Here is a 16,494-nt window from a genome sequence, read left to right on the forward strand (position 1 = left end):
CCTTTCTCTCCTCCCATCTGGAAATCACTTGCAATGATCCCAGAGGAGGACAAGGAAAAAAGAATGAAATTGTTGGATGACAGTTCTTCAATGCTAGAGATCATGCAAGGTATTGCTCCCCAGAACCCCACTCCAAAATTAGGGAGCTGTTCTGGTTAACTGTTGCAGAGTTAAGTCAGTTTGATGGATTTTGGCCTTGGTATATGTTGCCCATCCTAAATAAAAAGATTTTCAAATGGACAAGCTACCAGCAAAGCTGCACCAGCTCCTTCTGTTTGGTCTAGTTTTTCTTACTCTAAGCAAATCATCCTAATTTTTCTCCCCTGAAACTGAAGGGAAAAAGGACTTATAGGCATGAAAGAAAACTCCATTTCTGATATCATTTGATACTCTCTCCATGTCCATAAATTGCTAAAGGTTTGTGATAAATTATCACAAATAATATTTCATCTGTGCTCATAAAAAGTATAATGATTTTAATGTGAGACCCAATAAAATCCAGTGATAGACATTAACAGCATATCTCAAATAAATATTTAATAAAAAGGCCTAGCAAATTCAGGGTCTTTAATGAAACTTTAATAAAATAAAATTTATGAGACAAGGAAACTGAAAGCAGAATATTTCCTTAGGAACCGTTCTGTTTTGTTTTATCTTGTTTACAATATAGAAGCTTTTTATAAGAATGTGGGCAGTATGGAATCTTCTAAGACTATCTCAATATTTTCTACATTAAACCCCTTGTCTTAAAAAATATCTTGAGTCTGTATTAATCTTTGTCATTTTCTGAGCACATGTATAACATATTTTTCTCAAGAATGTAGTGAGGTCGCTATTTCCAAGAGCTCTTAAATTCTGAAATATAAGAAGTGTGTTTCCCAGCATTGAAACCCAAAGGCCACCTAGACACAATGTGGTGAGCAGAACATATGACAATCTCTCATGACAAATCTGAATTGTGCTTTTCCTAACCATATGAAGCCTATTGGGAGAAGATTCCAAACAATTTGGCAACTCAAAGCAAAACATATGCTTTGATATTGCATCATACTTCTTAGGACTAAGCCATGCCCTGTGGCAGAAAGGTAGATTTTAGTGCTGAATTTCTGATTATACCCCCCCAAAAGTTACTCCATGCAAACCATGCAAGAATGTAACCTCCAAAAATAAATAAATAAAAAAGAAAGAAAGAAATTTAGACTTAAGAAGGCTGAATAATATTTGCGTGTTCATGCACCGTACCTTCTTATTTCTTCCTTGCTCTGATTTGGAGCATGTGCTTTCATTATTCATTTTGGCTTAATATTTTATTACTTAATAATAATTCAGTAAATTTACTTAGTACAAGAAATTCATCTAATGACTCATGTCTTAAGGATGTTTTCAAAAAAATAAGTGTGCATTTTGTACCATCTGAGTATTTCCAGAATCTCTTAGAATTGTTGCAACTGATTCTGGAAGCTTTGAAATAAAGCAGAAGGCAGAAGTTCTTGTTTTGCGACCCTTTCCAAAATACATAAACGTTTATAGTCATTGAATGCAAATAAATAACCATACATCATATTTTTTCCTGTCACTAAAATTCTAATAGAGCCCAAAGAATTGTGAGTCCATTTTTCTATAATACAGGCAAAATAAGAAATTTAAAGACTTGAGTTACATATAACTTCTGATAATGTACCTTAATACTTAAAAAGTTTTCGACTTTAAAAAACAAGAGTAGAAATGTCCTCATCTTCCATAGTATTTGGAAGCTTATCATAGGTTGGAAACTTTGCTATCAGAGCTCATATTTAACAAATCTAAAATTGGGATGTGTCTTACAGTTGTTGTCTCAGTGATTTTGGTCATGCCTAACAACTGATGGAATATTAATTTTGGTGAAATAATGTAGTTGTTAAGGTAAAAATAACTGATCTGATTTATTATTTATTTGCATTTATGTTTCTAGTGGTCTTCATTTGCATTCTTCCTATTATACTTTCCCAGTTCCAGTCCATGGAAACTTCTAGGGTGTGGTTTTTCTGCCTGTAAAATAAGGGACAGATTGAGTAGTTTCCAAGATCCCTTCCATCTCAAAAGAGTGCTCTACTCTACTTCTTTACTGCCTGGCAGGTATATCAGTTATTCCTGAAAAGAAAATCAGCCAAGGGTTCAAGGATTCCTCAATTTGCTTAATTGAACACAAACAAAATATAGCAAAACAAATTTTAATGGGGTTGGTAGGAGTGATTGAAGAGCAAGCTCTCACTTAAGTAAAATAAAGATTAGTTATGGAAGCCACAATATGGTTGTCTCTAAGGTTACATTTGATAGTCGTAAAGGGTATTTCTTCAACATGATTCAGAATTCTGGGAAAACCTGTGGGTCTTGGTGAAGGAGACAACTCTTCTTACTCCAATTTGATCACAGGAGAAAATGTGAAAGAGCTGAGAGTCTTCTTGTGCTCTTTGGTTTCTTTGACGGCCACCACTACACTGTGGAGATGAAGAAGGTGAGGACTAATGTGCTCGTGTACAACAATCTTGGGTAGCACAGATCTCTTCATGGGACTGTTATCAATTCGTCACTCCTGCCAGAGACTTACCCCCATTGTCTTCATCACTCCTTACATCAAATCAACCAATCAATCAGAAATCCCACTGATTCTAACTCCTAAGTATTTCCTTAATCTTTCCACTTTTCTCCATTAGCATGGACACTACCCTGATTCAGATTATCATCTCTCACCTGGATCATTACAATGACTTTCAAAATGATCTCCATGGATCCACCCTTGCCTCTCCTTGTTCATTGTAATGAGGCAGCTGCATCTAGAAGCTTATAAAGTCTGAAACATAAGTACTCACTGGCACAAAACCTCATAGTCACCTAAATACAATGTGGTGGCCAGAATTATACTAACTTTTTTATACTTTTTTTGTTTTACATGATTCAGTGAGTAATGCCTTTAGGAAAAAAAAAACTTTTTTTTTTTTTTTTTGGACAGCAGCAATTCCAATCATTTTTCACATATTATGTAGAAACTAATATTTATGTGACTGACAAGAATAGACCAGATTGAAGAAGTTTGAAGAATATATATTGATTCTGTCTTTAAAAAAATCATTGCCTTTTTATTTATGTCATAAAATTACAATTAGAAAAATAAAAGACAAAGTATTAGAGAAGACATCAAATAATTTTATTTGATGAAAACCTTCCAATAAAACCTTTTCACAAATCCTTTCATAGTAAGAAATTTTAGTTCACTAATGCAAATGTAACTTTAATAGGACTTATAAGTGGTAGTAGCTTTACCACATTCTTTTTTTTTAATTTTTAAAATTTGTTCTTTTTAGTTATACATGACAGTAGAAAGTATTTTGACATATCATGCATACATGGAGTATAACTTCCCATTTTTTGTGATTGTACATGATATGGTGTTACACTGGTTGTGTATTCATATATGAACATAGAAAATTTATGTCCAAGTCATTCTACTGTCTTTCCTATTCCTATCCCTCCTCCCTTCTCTTCATTCCCCTTTGTCTAACCCAGGAACTTCTATTCTTCCCTCCTCCCCAGTTATTGTGAGTTAGCATCCACATATCAGAGAGAACATTCAGCCTTTGGTTTTGGGGACTGACTTATTTAACTTAGTGAGATGGTCTCCAGTTCCAACCATTTACCAGCAAATGCCATAATTTCATTCTTTTTTATGACTGAGTATGTTCCACTGGGTGTATGTACTACATTTTCTTTACCCATTCATCTGTTGAAGGGCATCTAGGTTGGTTCCATAGCTTAGGTATTGTGAATTGAACTGCTATAAACATTGATGTGGCTGGGTCACTATACTATGCCATTCTGACTGGAGTGAGAAGGAATCTTAGTGTAGTATTAATTTGAATTTCTCTAATTGCTAAAGATGTTGAACATTTTTTCATATATTTTTTGTCCATTTGTATTTTTTCTTCTGTGAAATGCCTGTTCAGTTCCTTTGCCCATTTATTGATTGGTTCATTTTTTTTTTTTTTTTTTTTTTTTTGGGTCAAGAGTTTTTTCTTTATATATCCAGGAGATCAATGCTCTATCTGAGGTACAGGAGGCAAAGATTTTCTCCCACTCTGTAGACTCTCTCTTCACATTCTTGATTGTTTCCTTTGCTGTGAAGAAGCTTTTCAGTAGGTGCAGGGTCTCTGGTCTAATGCCTAGGTCTTTGATTCATTTTGATTTAAGTTTTGTGCAGGGTGAGAGATAGGTGTCTAATTTCATTTTGCTTCATATGGATTTCAGTTTTCCCAGCACCATTTGTTAAAGAGACTATCTTTTTTCCAAAGTATGTTTATGGCATCTTTGTCTAATACGAGCTAACTGTATTTATGTGGGTTTGTTTGTCTCTGAGTCTTGTATTCTGTACCATTGGTCTTCATGTCTGTTTTGGTGCCAATAACATGCCATTTCTGTTGCTATAGCTATACTATAGTATAATTTAAAGTCTAGCTTTACCAGATTCTTAACTGAGAGTTTTAAATGATGACTATTCTGAAATCGTGATAGAGATCCATCTATAAAAACCTTTCATCTCACAACATGGTAGTGGCAGATGGCAGATGGCAGAGGTATAAAAATCACCTTTTTTGTATTGATGGAAACTTCATGACCAGAATCAAAATTTGGGTAACTTAAACTATGTGAATGTTCTTTAAATAAGTAAAATATTTAAATTTATTAGCCCTTTATATTGTTTCAGAATTAAAGTTTATTCAGGTAGATTTATAATTCAGTGAGTCTTTTCATGTCTAAATTTCAAAATAATCAATGAAAATGTTCCTAAAGTGTGGAATGATGTTGCTCTCACAGCCTCGCTAACCAAAGTTTTCAGAGAAATAAAACAATAGTGTGTGTGTGTGTGTGTGCGTGCGTGCGTGCGTGCGTGTGTGTGTGTGTATGTGTGTGGTGTATGAATGAGAGGAAGAGAGAGAGCTATTGGGTCACTGGATGGGGAAGGGGTGGCTAGGCAGAACAAGAGATCCAGGAAAGTGTTCTAGTTCGAGTTCAAAGGCAATGTGCTATGGAACCAAGAAGAGTCAATGTTACAGACGAACTCCAGAGGCAATCTCTGGAGAGTTTCCTCTTCTCTGGGGGAGGCTGACTTTTTGTTTCATTCAGTTGACAAGGTAAAGCCTAGCTATGTTATAGAGTGCAATCTATTTAACTGAAAGTCCCCTGATTTAAATGTAAATCTCACCCCAAAACACCAGCACAGACACACCCAGTATAATATTTGGCCAAATATCTGGGCATCATAGCCCAGACAAGTTAACATACAAAAGTAACCATCACACAGTCTTAATAATTTTTAGAATTCAAATTATAGTATTGATTAAATTTCACTAGTCATCTTTATCCTTTTCAAAAATAAATTTTTGCTCTCAATCTATGAATTTTTTAGTTCATTTTAATATTCTATGGTCCTTGCAAGTTCTGATTAAGTATATGCAAGTGCTCAAAAATTTCACTTAAGAAATTTTTTTGAGCCAATAATTTGATGTTCACTTTACCTGCTATTGTTTATCAGTGTAAAATATAATCTAGGTTTAAACAGTACAGACAGTACAGAGTGGAATAAAGAGTTGAGAAATTCTCTAATATGGAGTAACAATCTGAAATTTAAATCCCATATATAGAATTAAGGATCAGAAGGAGATAAGGTACGACACTGTTTTCCAATGTTTTTGAAATTCCAAGAAGTTAACGAAGAGGCAGCTTTGTAGAGTTAGGGGGCAAAGAAAAGGGATGAAGCACTCAGGCTTTACAGACACGTAAATTGCGACCAAGGCATTTTTGGAGCTGAATTGACATGATGCATTTATAAAATCTCTCTCACAGGCCTGCGTTGAAGAGTAAATGAGAACATAATGTGTATTCTCACCTGGTGGCTAATGCAGAGAAAGTGGTCAACAAAGAGAACCTGCTGTCACTTTGTTTATATTTGGTTTTAGTTTTGTTTATAATTATTTTTCTTATTACTCTTGTGAGGGGACAAGGATTTGCTCCGAGAACCCTCTTCCCCAAAGCTCATATTCAGGAAGCTCTTCTCCTTGAGCTGTTCTTTCTATAGACCTGCTCAGGGACCAAATACTCAAGAAGGAAAAACAAAAATAAAAAAAAAAAAAAGGAAGGATTTAGAGAAAATTAATGGTTAAAAAGATTCTGAGGTTCATATCAATCACCTCATAAAGTCTCTTGCCACCAAGATAAGAGCAAGTAGATATACTTCCTCCAGATTATTAGCAGAAACTAGTGAATGCATTTGTATTCAGTGCCAGAAAAGAAAACCTTCTTTCTCCTCTGTACTGTGTCTTATTCATCTCCAAATATGAAGGAAAAATTAGGCCTGTATTAGTCAATCTCTTCTTAAAAGACTGATATGAAAATTTAAGGCCTTTTTAGCGTCTGCTGAAGTTGAAAATGCACTTTGTACCTCAACCCTGTCTACTGGTGAAGAAGCCATCGACAGCATGAAGTGTTCTTTTTCTTCCTTCTGACCATTTCTCCTGCGTGTGTGTGTGTGTGTGTGTGTGTGTTTTAGTCAGCTTTTCATCACTATGACAACATACTGCCAACGTACCTGAGAAAATCAACTTAAATGAGGAAATATATATTTGTTCAGTTTCAGGCTCCATTGCTACTGACCTGAGGTAAGGCAGAACACCAGGGAACACATGGCAAAACAGAGCTCACCTCATGGAGATCAGGAAGGGGGTGAGAAGAAGAAAGGGCTGAGGGATAAGATATACCCTCTAGGAAATCAACTCCAATGACCTACTTTCTCAATCTAGGCCCTACCTCCTACAGTTTTTATCAACACCTAATAATTCTGTCAAATTATGAACCCATCAGTGGATTGATCCACTGATGAGGTTAAAGCTCATGATCCAATTCACCTTCCTGAAGAGCCCACTCTGAATGTTGCTACGTTGGGAACCAAGACTTCAACACATGACCTTTGGGCAACGTTCCAGATCCAAATTGTAACAGGGTGCCTCTTTAGGTGTTTTTGCTTTGCTTATTGCTTTTTATTTACAATCACAAATAACAATCCTTTTTGGGTATAAAACCTATCATATTTTGCTTGAATCGGCTTCAGTGGTTGTTGCTGATGCTGCTGAAATGTATTTATGATCACTCAGATTAGGTCTCTGGGCATGACTCATTCTGACCACAGCTATTTGTCACTTTATATTTCTATCTGGAAGATACATCTACCTGCTGTATTCAAAACTGACAGTCCAAATAGGAGCATTTCTCTTTCTTCTAGCTATTTTTAGAATATTCCTCCCAACTACGGGAAATGAAGCCTGGGATCCAGAGGAAAAATCCTGCTTCATTCTATAGCACATGTGATAAAAAGCACCCCAAAATCATACATGTAACATTATACACCTATTCATCGTCTACAAGGTACAAAACTTTGTGATAGATGCTGTGAACAACAAAAAGCTGTTTTATATACATTTCCTGTTATGAAGACCAAAATTAAATAGAGTCAATCAATGGAGAAGATGTTTCATACAGTGATCCTTGAATTATAGTTCAAAGTTAATCAGTGAAGACTGGGGGTTGGTGGAGATATCATATAGATGAAAAGACCAAGCGAGAAAGAATAACATGTAAGTAGAGAGCCCTTAATATAATGTAGCTTTGTTAAAACTCAGGTTGAAGATTTAAATCACGAAAACTTTTTGAGTCTATAAACATAAGGTGATAAATTCTATGCAAGGTATTAAGTTTTACTTAGGAGATTTGTATTTTTAAAATTTGGCATAATCAAAGAAATGTTCCATACACATTTATAGGAAGATTAATGTAATCCTAGTGACAATACAATGGTAAAAGCATTGATTTGGACTGAGAAGTTGTTCAGTGAATGATATATTACCCATAAATTTGAATTCTCATTGTCATGAACAAGCAAGGTGAGAATAAGAATTCAAAAGAGACCATAAATGTTATGCAAATTGTGAAGATGGATGCTTTAGCATCCAGTGACTTCACAAGTAGGACAAAGAATGAAAGGCAGTTCTGATGTCTATAAAATGATCAAAATAAATCATCTCATCATAAAGAAATTTAAAGCTTGTCTATGTGGAAGGGATTGTTAAAGTCATGGGTATTGATGACATCACTGAGAAACAGGCAAAGGCAGAAAAGAGAGCTTCAGTGTTTATCATAATGTGATGACATTATGTGTTATTCATTAGGTTTGCTGTTTCCTACATAGTATTTCATTTATTTAGTATAAAACTTCTTGGGGGATGTTTGGGAGAGGACATGGAAGAAAAAAGAGAAGGCATTGAAAGAGAAAGAGTGAGAGGAGAAATGGATAAAGAAAAATCATTGCATTGTTGTGTGATCTAAAGCAAAAGGAAAGAGGAGAGGGGTAAAAGTTGGTGCACGTGGTCAGAGGCAGGCACACTGAGGGTGAAACTGAAGAAGGCTGGTTATTAAAGACCTTCGTGGTTCATGACATTGAGCATGGAGATGGAAAGTGGGATTTCAAGGCAGTTAGAATGAGTCGGTCAAATGCTCGAGTCAGCCAAGACAAAGGCAGTGCCTTTTCCTCTATATTCCCCTCACACTACAAAACCAGACCTTGTTCTCCTCATAGTTCATCCCTTGTACTTTCTCCTGGTGGTCTTCTGTCTCATTTCCTTCCATGTTTCTCTCTCTGGAAAATCTGACCCTTAGATACTGGATCCTCATTAAGCGAATATTTATAAAATCCATGCCTATTCTGAATGCTGAAAATGGAACAATGAATTATGTTCTTTCTAGTAGTTTTGAACATTTTCTGTATGTCAAAGGCTTTTGCTTTTTATATCTTTTATAAATTGGTAATTTTGATAAACAAAATATATGTCATTTTAATTCAATATGTGGGAAATCATTAAGTTCAAGACAACTACTAATTCTTGAGAGTTTTTTGTCGATATATTATTTTAGTAATTGAGATATGGTTCAATTATCTCCTGCTATGTATTTATTTCATGGGTTTACCATTGAACTTTGTCTTATGCAGATATATTTTGTACTGATGCATTAAATTTGCTTTGATTGTTCTTTCTAAATGTTTATAATCTAGTGGGTTCTAGGTTTTTATATCATTTCTTTATTGCTTCTATTGCAAAACTACTTATTAAAAAACTGGCTAAATAAAAATAATGTTGTAATAAGGGTGGAATGAGTCTATTGTTTTTATAAAAATCTTTCCAAGTTGTTCTCTTCATTTTTGTTTTAATATCCAGCCACAGAAACTAAACAAACACCATCCCTCTAGGGATGATAGGAATGTAACACACACAATGCTTATGTCCCTGTGAGACACATTTTGATTATTATGCAGGTGAAGAAAGGTCTTAAAGGGAAATGTTGATTTTCCCATTTCTGTCTTGCACAGTAAGGCAATGATCACTTTTTGTGTGATTTTATAGTGCACACATATTCCAGTGGATTAGTCACAGATTTAATCAATCATCCAGATGTTTGATCAAACATCCAGATGTTTTTGTCAACTTTATGTGAAATTATTGAATATCCCAAAGTGACTTGAAATGTTTCTGTAATGTATAGCAGAACTGGACTGAGGAAAATATTAAACAGAACCCATCCATACAACCTTAATGAAGAAATAGAAACTGGCACTCACATACTCATCATTTCTTGTGGTCATGATTATTTACAGTGATAATTCGAACTCAATAAAATTTGTTCAGTCCACAGAATCTAAAGATTTAGTATAAGATGATATTTGATATTTCTTCAGTTGTGTAAATTGGAAAAACAATGTGAATTGTTAATCAGATTTTTTGTTTGTCTTACTTGAAATCAAGTTCAAAGCTGGAAATGTCACTTTAATTTCCTTAAAAAAATTACCTGCAAAATAGAATTGATAGTGTGTCTTATATCAATAAATATTGCATAAGATACAGCACAGTGGCATAAAGAAAGGGGAGGTTTGGGAAACAAGCACATCTGGTTTTGGATCTTGACTAAGCTATTATTAATACCTTGATCTTGGGTAAATTTCTTGACTTCCCTAATCCTGAGTTTATTCATAACCTGTAAAGCTCAGTATTATTGTAAAGATTAACTATAATTAATACAAAATGCCTGGCACTTTATAGCATGTAACTCTTAGGATTTTTCTAAATTCTCAGGATAGAATTCTTTAAAATCAAGGTGCCTTGTTTATCTGGAATTTTAGCCTCATCATTTTCCTTGGATCTCTTAACCTAGACATGGAATGTATAATTATACAGGGCCAGTATTGTTACCTCACTCGAAAAGTGTGCTTTTAACACTGACAATGCTCTTGGTACTGTATTGGCACAGTGAGGAACAGACAGGCTCTGTCCAATTAGGAAACTAATTTGGAAGAAAGAATAAATACGTGAATAACTAGATGAATAAGTACATGATTATAAAGTATGCTGTGCTCAAAAACATACAAGTATTGCAAGAAAGTAGATCTGAAATGCTTGGTGGTTGGTTCAGATTGTCGAAAAAGAGTCTGAGTAAATTAAATATAATATAATTTCTGAAAGGGAAGTATGATTAACAGGTAAACCATGAAGAAATTGGCAATTTGAGGCAGAGAAAACTGATGTGTGAATGGTGTCAGGAAACAGTTTTCGGCAATGAGAAACTGAAACAAGACTGGTGGGTTGTAACGTCAGGATCAGGGCAGGCAGATCTGAGATCAGAAGGGAGGTTGGGGGAGTGGAAGAGAAAGACCATCAGAGGCATTTAGAGTAACTCAATTTTGCTTTTTTTTTTTTTTTTTTTTTTTTTTTTCTGGTACCAGGGATTGAACCCAGGGGCATTTAACCACTGAGTCACATCTGCAACTTTTTTTTTTTCTGCAGTGCTGGGGATTTGAACCCAGGACCTTGTGCTTGCAAGGCAAGCACTCAACCAACTGAGCTATATCCTCAGCCCCTACTTTTTCTTTTGATACAGGGTCTCCTTAAGTTGCTTAGAGACTTGCTAAATTGCCAAGGCTGGTTTTGAACTTGTGATCCTCCTGCCTCAGCCTCCCGAGCGACTGGAATTACAGGATGCACCATTGTGCCTGGTTCAAGTTTAATCTTAAAGGCTGGAAATGATCATGCTTTCAACTGTCTTCCCCCTTCTACCACCAAATCCTCATAGGAGTTAGAAAGAACATTCTAAATGCTCAGTGCTCTAAAACACGAAAGAGAATTCTCAGAGAACTAAACACAAAAAGAAATTTTGAAAGAGTAGATCAAGTTAAAAAGACAAAAGCAAATACAGAATGTGTAAGAGAAAGTTTGCTTACGAAGCTGAGAGGTAACAGGATGCTTCGTGCTTTCAGTAATAGACACCAGAGATCACAGAATCTAGGACAACAATATGGTTAACTGGGGCACTACACAGGGGGCTTTGTAGAGCAATCATGGGAAACTCTGCAGAAAAAAAAATGCATAAGCTGAACATCCCTCTCAGAAACCAACCAAGAAACCACCAACAAGTAGGGAAGGATAGACAAGAACTGTGTAATGCACATAATAAGCCTGACTGAATAGCTATACCAAGAAGTTGTACCATGCACAGAAAACTACATATCATTTTCAAACACACAGGCTACAGCCACAAAAATTTACCATGCCTAGACCACAATGAAAACATCAGCAAATTCCATAAAGGTGATATTATATAGGCTGCACTTCCTTATGCATCAAAATTTACAAGAAATTCAACTCCTCAAAAAACAAAATTTCATAGACAAAGAAATTAGGTACATATAATAATTGTTATATTAAAGCAAAAATCAATATGGAATTAAAATACTACATAATACAACTTGTGGGTATGGCTGAAGCAAGACCGAGAAGAAACATTAATTTAAATATATCTGTTTGAAAAGAAGATTGAAAATAAACAACATCTGCTTTTAACATAAAAACATAAGAAAATACCTAGATTCGGTGTTACATCCCTATAATCCTAACTGCTGGGGAGGCTGAGACAGGAAGATAGCAGGTTTGAGGCCAACCTCAGCAATTTAGTGAGACTCTGTTTTAAAATAAAAATTGAAAAGAACTGGGAATGTGTAGGAAAAAAAGGGTGTGTGGGGGAATTTACCACGTCCAGCATGAATGAGGGAAAGGATTTCTGTCAGAACGGTGCTGGCTACTGATTAATCACTAAGAAACTTATCTAATTAAATAAAAACAGAGTCAATAATCTTTTTAAATGGAAGAGGGTGTGATCAGACCTCAGAACAAGATGGAGAAGTCCATCTCTCCTTTATTTATGGTTGCACAGGTAAAGGGGGACAGGGAGGGGGTTTCTTCTGTGAGGAACAGGATGGGGTGGAGTTAGGGAAGCTGTTTCCTTAAAGAATTAGCATTTCCTCAGGCGGTGAGCCACCTCTCTACAGAGTCACCTACCCCAGGCTATCTGAAACAGTCTCTCATGACCACCAGTTCCTGGGAGTCAGACCTCAGTATTCCATGGCTCAGCCAAGCCTGATTCTGCTAAACATGGATGGCTCCCCACAGGGATGTAGCTCAGTTTTACAGCACCCTGGATTCAACCCCCAATACCACAAACAACAACAAGAAAACATGGAACGAAGAAATACATAAGAAAGAGTTAATATAAACTTTAGAGAACAAATAAAATACAATAAAAGGTAAAAGGGGACTGATGAATAAATATAAAATCCAAACTTAAAAGATTAATAAGATACTTTAGCAAGTATGATCAAGATAAAAAGGTTCAAATAGTTGCCAGAAATGAAATGTGAAACATCAACAATGAAGAGGAGTCTAAAGAATTACAGGAAACTCAATTTCCAAAGCAATGTATTGCTTTAGTAAATCTAGATAAACTGAATAATTAATTTCATAAAAACAAGTTGCAAATGTATACACTTTCCCATGGTTGATAATAACTCACAAAAGGGTTTAAAATGAATAATAATTAAAACATATCCCTCAGGAGAATTTTTGAAAGGAGAAAAAAGTAGTTCACATGTTCCAGGTGAGTACAGATAGTGGCCAGAATAACTGTTTCCTATCTGGGCACATTAGTGAGCAGTGGTGTTCTGTACCATGGAGAGAGAAGACAGCGGCTGGCACCCCTGCCAAGGTAGAGGCAAGACAAGTAATAGTTATTCACAGGGAGAAAGGATGCTCCATACAGGTAAAGCAAGTTACAATATTATTTACCAGTATTTGTCACCATTGATACCTCTAAAACCCAGATGGTCATTTGGTCCTTTCTCTTCAGGCCTGAATTTCCAAATCTCAACTATGAGAATTTTTTATTCAAAACAGGTAGAAGTTCAATCAGACTAGCTAGCATGAGTGAAAATAAAACAATAGTAACTCCTAATTGTTCTTTTTCCCAATAGGTGCCTAGAATTTAAAAATAATTCTAATGATAACTTATACAATTTTAGAGGCTGTATACTTATACTTTTTCTAAAAAATATTAATGTTCCTGGACTAGGCCACACCTGCAGCTAATATTAATTCTTCCAAAAAGATCATATAGTCTCAAAAAGTGTATCAATTATCATTTATGATTAAGAATTAGAAAAGAGTAAAAGACATCTGCTTGCTGTAAAGGTTCCTTGTTGTTTAAACTTTATAAATGACAGAGAAGTTTGTGCTTCTCTCTCAGAGCTGAGAGTGTAAATCTGTGATCCAAATACAGAAGTGGACAAAAGATAGGTGAAGGGCACTTGCAGCTGGTGGCCTGGGTAGTGCCATCCAGGTGCCTGCTTTTTCAACACTTTCTGCTTTAACTTTTAGAGAAGATGTCCTTTGACAAAGGGTTATTTTTTAAAACAATAATGATAAACAAAATAGAAGTAAGCATGATGGAAAACCCTGTGAGAAAGTTGAACATGTGGGATGAACTGTTCACCTGCCATAACAAGTCTGGAGGCTGGAAGCTGGAGGGCAGGGCATTGCCAAGACTGACTCATTTCAAAGCCAGGCTGCTTGACTTGTTGATGTCCATCTTCTCCTGGTGTCTTTAAAAGGTCTTTCCCTTGTAATCATCTGTGTCCAAATTCACCTTCTTCTAAGGACTCCCATCCTATCAAATTAGGAATCATCTTAACCACCTCATTTTAATTTAATCATCTCTTTAAAATGCTCTCTCCAAATACAGACACCTTCTGAGGCCCTGGGGATTAGAACTCCAACATTTGAATTTGGGGTGGGGACACTCTTCTGCCCATCACAGGGGAATTTTTCTGATTATAGAATCATAAAGGGGAAATGAAAAAAAATGTACCTATAAAGTTGATTGATAAAACCACTGTGTGAGGAAATAAAAGAAAGATGATGTGGCTAGTCTCAGTGGCACACATCCGTGATCCTATCGCCACAGATGGCTGAGGCAGGAAGATCACGAGTTTAGGGCCAGCTCAGCAACTTAGCAAGACTGTCTCAAACAGACAAATAAAAGATTTGAGTACTTAAAATACTGTTCTCACATGCTTAGCTGAATACTATTCAAACCATTGAAACCAATTTCTAACCCCATAACTGTAATCCCATAACTGTCCTTTCCCATAGTTGGTGATATTTGCCAAGTGAACTGTGCAAAAAATTTTTAGAAAACCCCTTGCACACTCTGAGGAGTCACTTCTAGCTCCTGCCCTCATCATCATCACTCTCCCTGGAATGTGTTAAACCAATGTTAGACTCAAAGGGAAGAATAAAACAAATCAGGATTCTCCACCTCTTCACTTCTTGCTTAAAAAGTTGGACAATACCAATACATACTGAATAAAATATAGACAATATTTATTTAAATATGGAAATAAAGAAATTTTGGGGGAAACAAAAGAAAAATCACATAGGAAGATATTTTAGAGGCTCACAAGAAAAATAAGGGGGAGCTAATTTTAAACCACTAGAGAATTCCAATTTGGTAGTGTTTGTAAAATGCTTTGAAGATGTAGAGTGATGCATGTGCATTTTTAAAAACTTGGCAAAAAGGAAAAAGGCTTGCATAAAACCAGATGGAGTATGGAAAACATAAAAAAAGTGAAAAATAAATCAGTAAGAATACAGTTTTTCAGAAATAGTTGCTATTATTGTTATCATCTAGAATGACTAAAGCTTCAACTTTAGAAAAAGAAAATGCAAATTTAAAAGTGTCCAACTTGTGAATGTATTTTGGAAGAAAGATATTTTAATTAGAAGGATATTAATAGTTTTATTATTATTAGACTTTCTCTTCTAAGGTAAGAATGGGGTGTCTTTGTAAACATGGGTAGAACAGAACAACTCTGCTTGACCGAAATTCCTCATCCTTCTGAGTATGGGAAACTGGTACTTTGCTGTGGTCTAAGGCCATGTAGGAGCTTCTTCCTGTGATGTGTTTCTGTTGGTGCTGGTATATTTCATTTTGCTACCTCATGGAATTCCATTACATAATACCTACTTTTCTTTGTGAAATGGTCATTCTGGTAATGTTGTTCTCTCACTTTATGGTCATATTGTAATTGTTTGAAGTAATTCCAAAGTGCCTATTTTAGAAGGAGATTGGCATGGTTTAAAGAACTCTGAATTAAAGCCTGGCTGGCATTAATGTTCTGCTTGACTAGGCATTCAATGTGGGATAATAGTAAGTGATTCAGTTTCCCTAATCCCCCACTTTCCTATTTGGAAGATGAGGAAGATAATATCTATTCTTGCTATATAATGTAGTTGTAATGAGGGCCAGGTGAGAAAATAGACAAGAAGTACTTCTTAAGTGAAGTGTGAATGACTTTATTCTTATTTATTTAATCAAACTCATAATTAATTTTCCTCAGATCACCAACTCCCACCCTTCAGATCGTGTCAATCACGAGAGATGCTTATTCTTTGCATATGTGACTCAGAGAAATAGGAGCAAACAGCCTCTATTGTTGGGAATTTTAATTGTATACGAGAAGACAACCAAAATTGAGAGTTAGAGAAATACTGAAGGATATCTAATTAGGTTTCCTTGTGAATTTGTGCATGAGGAGATTGAAACCCTGAGATGGTTCATAACTTGCTTAAGATCAGTGCAATCCAGAATTTAACCCAGTGTTTACTGTGCCCTATGTGTGAGACTCCTAGAATGAATTACTGGACTGCATTTGTCTACAGTTCAGGGCCTTATCTCAACATTTTAGACCAGGGTTGGCAAACTATGATCCATGTGCCAAATCTGATCTGCCACTTGTCTTTGTAAATAATTTTTCTTTTGGAACACAGTCATACCCACTTATTCAGTTATTATTGCTGACTGCTTTCACACCACAGTGGCAGAATTACCACCATATATGGCAATATATGGTCATTGTATGTGACTCTGTGGCCCACAGAGCCTAAAATACTATCCAGCTCTATAATGAAGAGGTTGGCTGGCCTCTGTTTTAGAACATTTTTTAAAAACAATTCTTTGCAATATCCTTAAAAAGTG

General features: G+C 35.6%; 3 long non-coding RNA genes across 3 annotated transcripts in view; all 3 read right to left on the reverse strand.

Annotated features, from left to right (window-relative positions):
- The window catches only part of LOC306665050, a 506,589-nt gene that overhangs the window by 325,475 nt on the left and 164,620 nt on the right, over positions 1 to 16,494 (reverse strand). The gene's annotated exons all lie outside the window — the stretch shown is intronic.
- Positions 2,195 to 12,247, reverse strand: LOC306665046. The gene is made up of 3 exons (XR_013764902.1): positions 11,351 to 12,247; positions 9,871 to 9,924; positions 2,195 to 2,477 (listed from the first exon to the last, which is right to left on the reverse strand). It is a non-coding gene; the product is annotated as an uncharacterized lncRNA (long non-coding RNA).
- Positions 13,646 to 16,494, reverse strand: part of LOC306665049 — a 33,044-nt gene continuing 30,195 nt past the window's right edge. Inside the window, exon 3 of the long non-coding RNA XR_013764906.1 lies at positions 13,646 to 14,124. This is a non-coding gene — a long non-coding RNA (uncharacterized lncRNA). The remainder of the gene's footprint in view (positions 14,125 to 16,494) is intronic.

The sequence above is a fragment of the Sciurus vulgaris genome, assembly GCF_902686455.1.
Source record: "Sciurus vulgaris genome assembly, chromosome: 7".
NCBI lineage: Eukaryota > Metazoa > Chordata > Mammalia > Rodentia > Sciuridae > Sciurus > Sciurus vulgaris.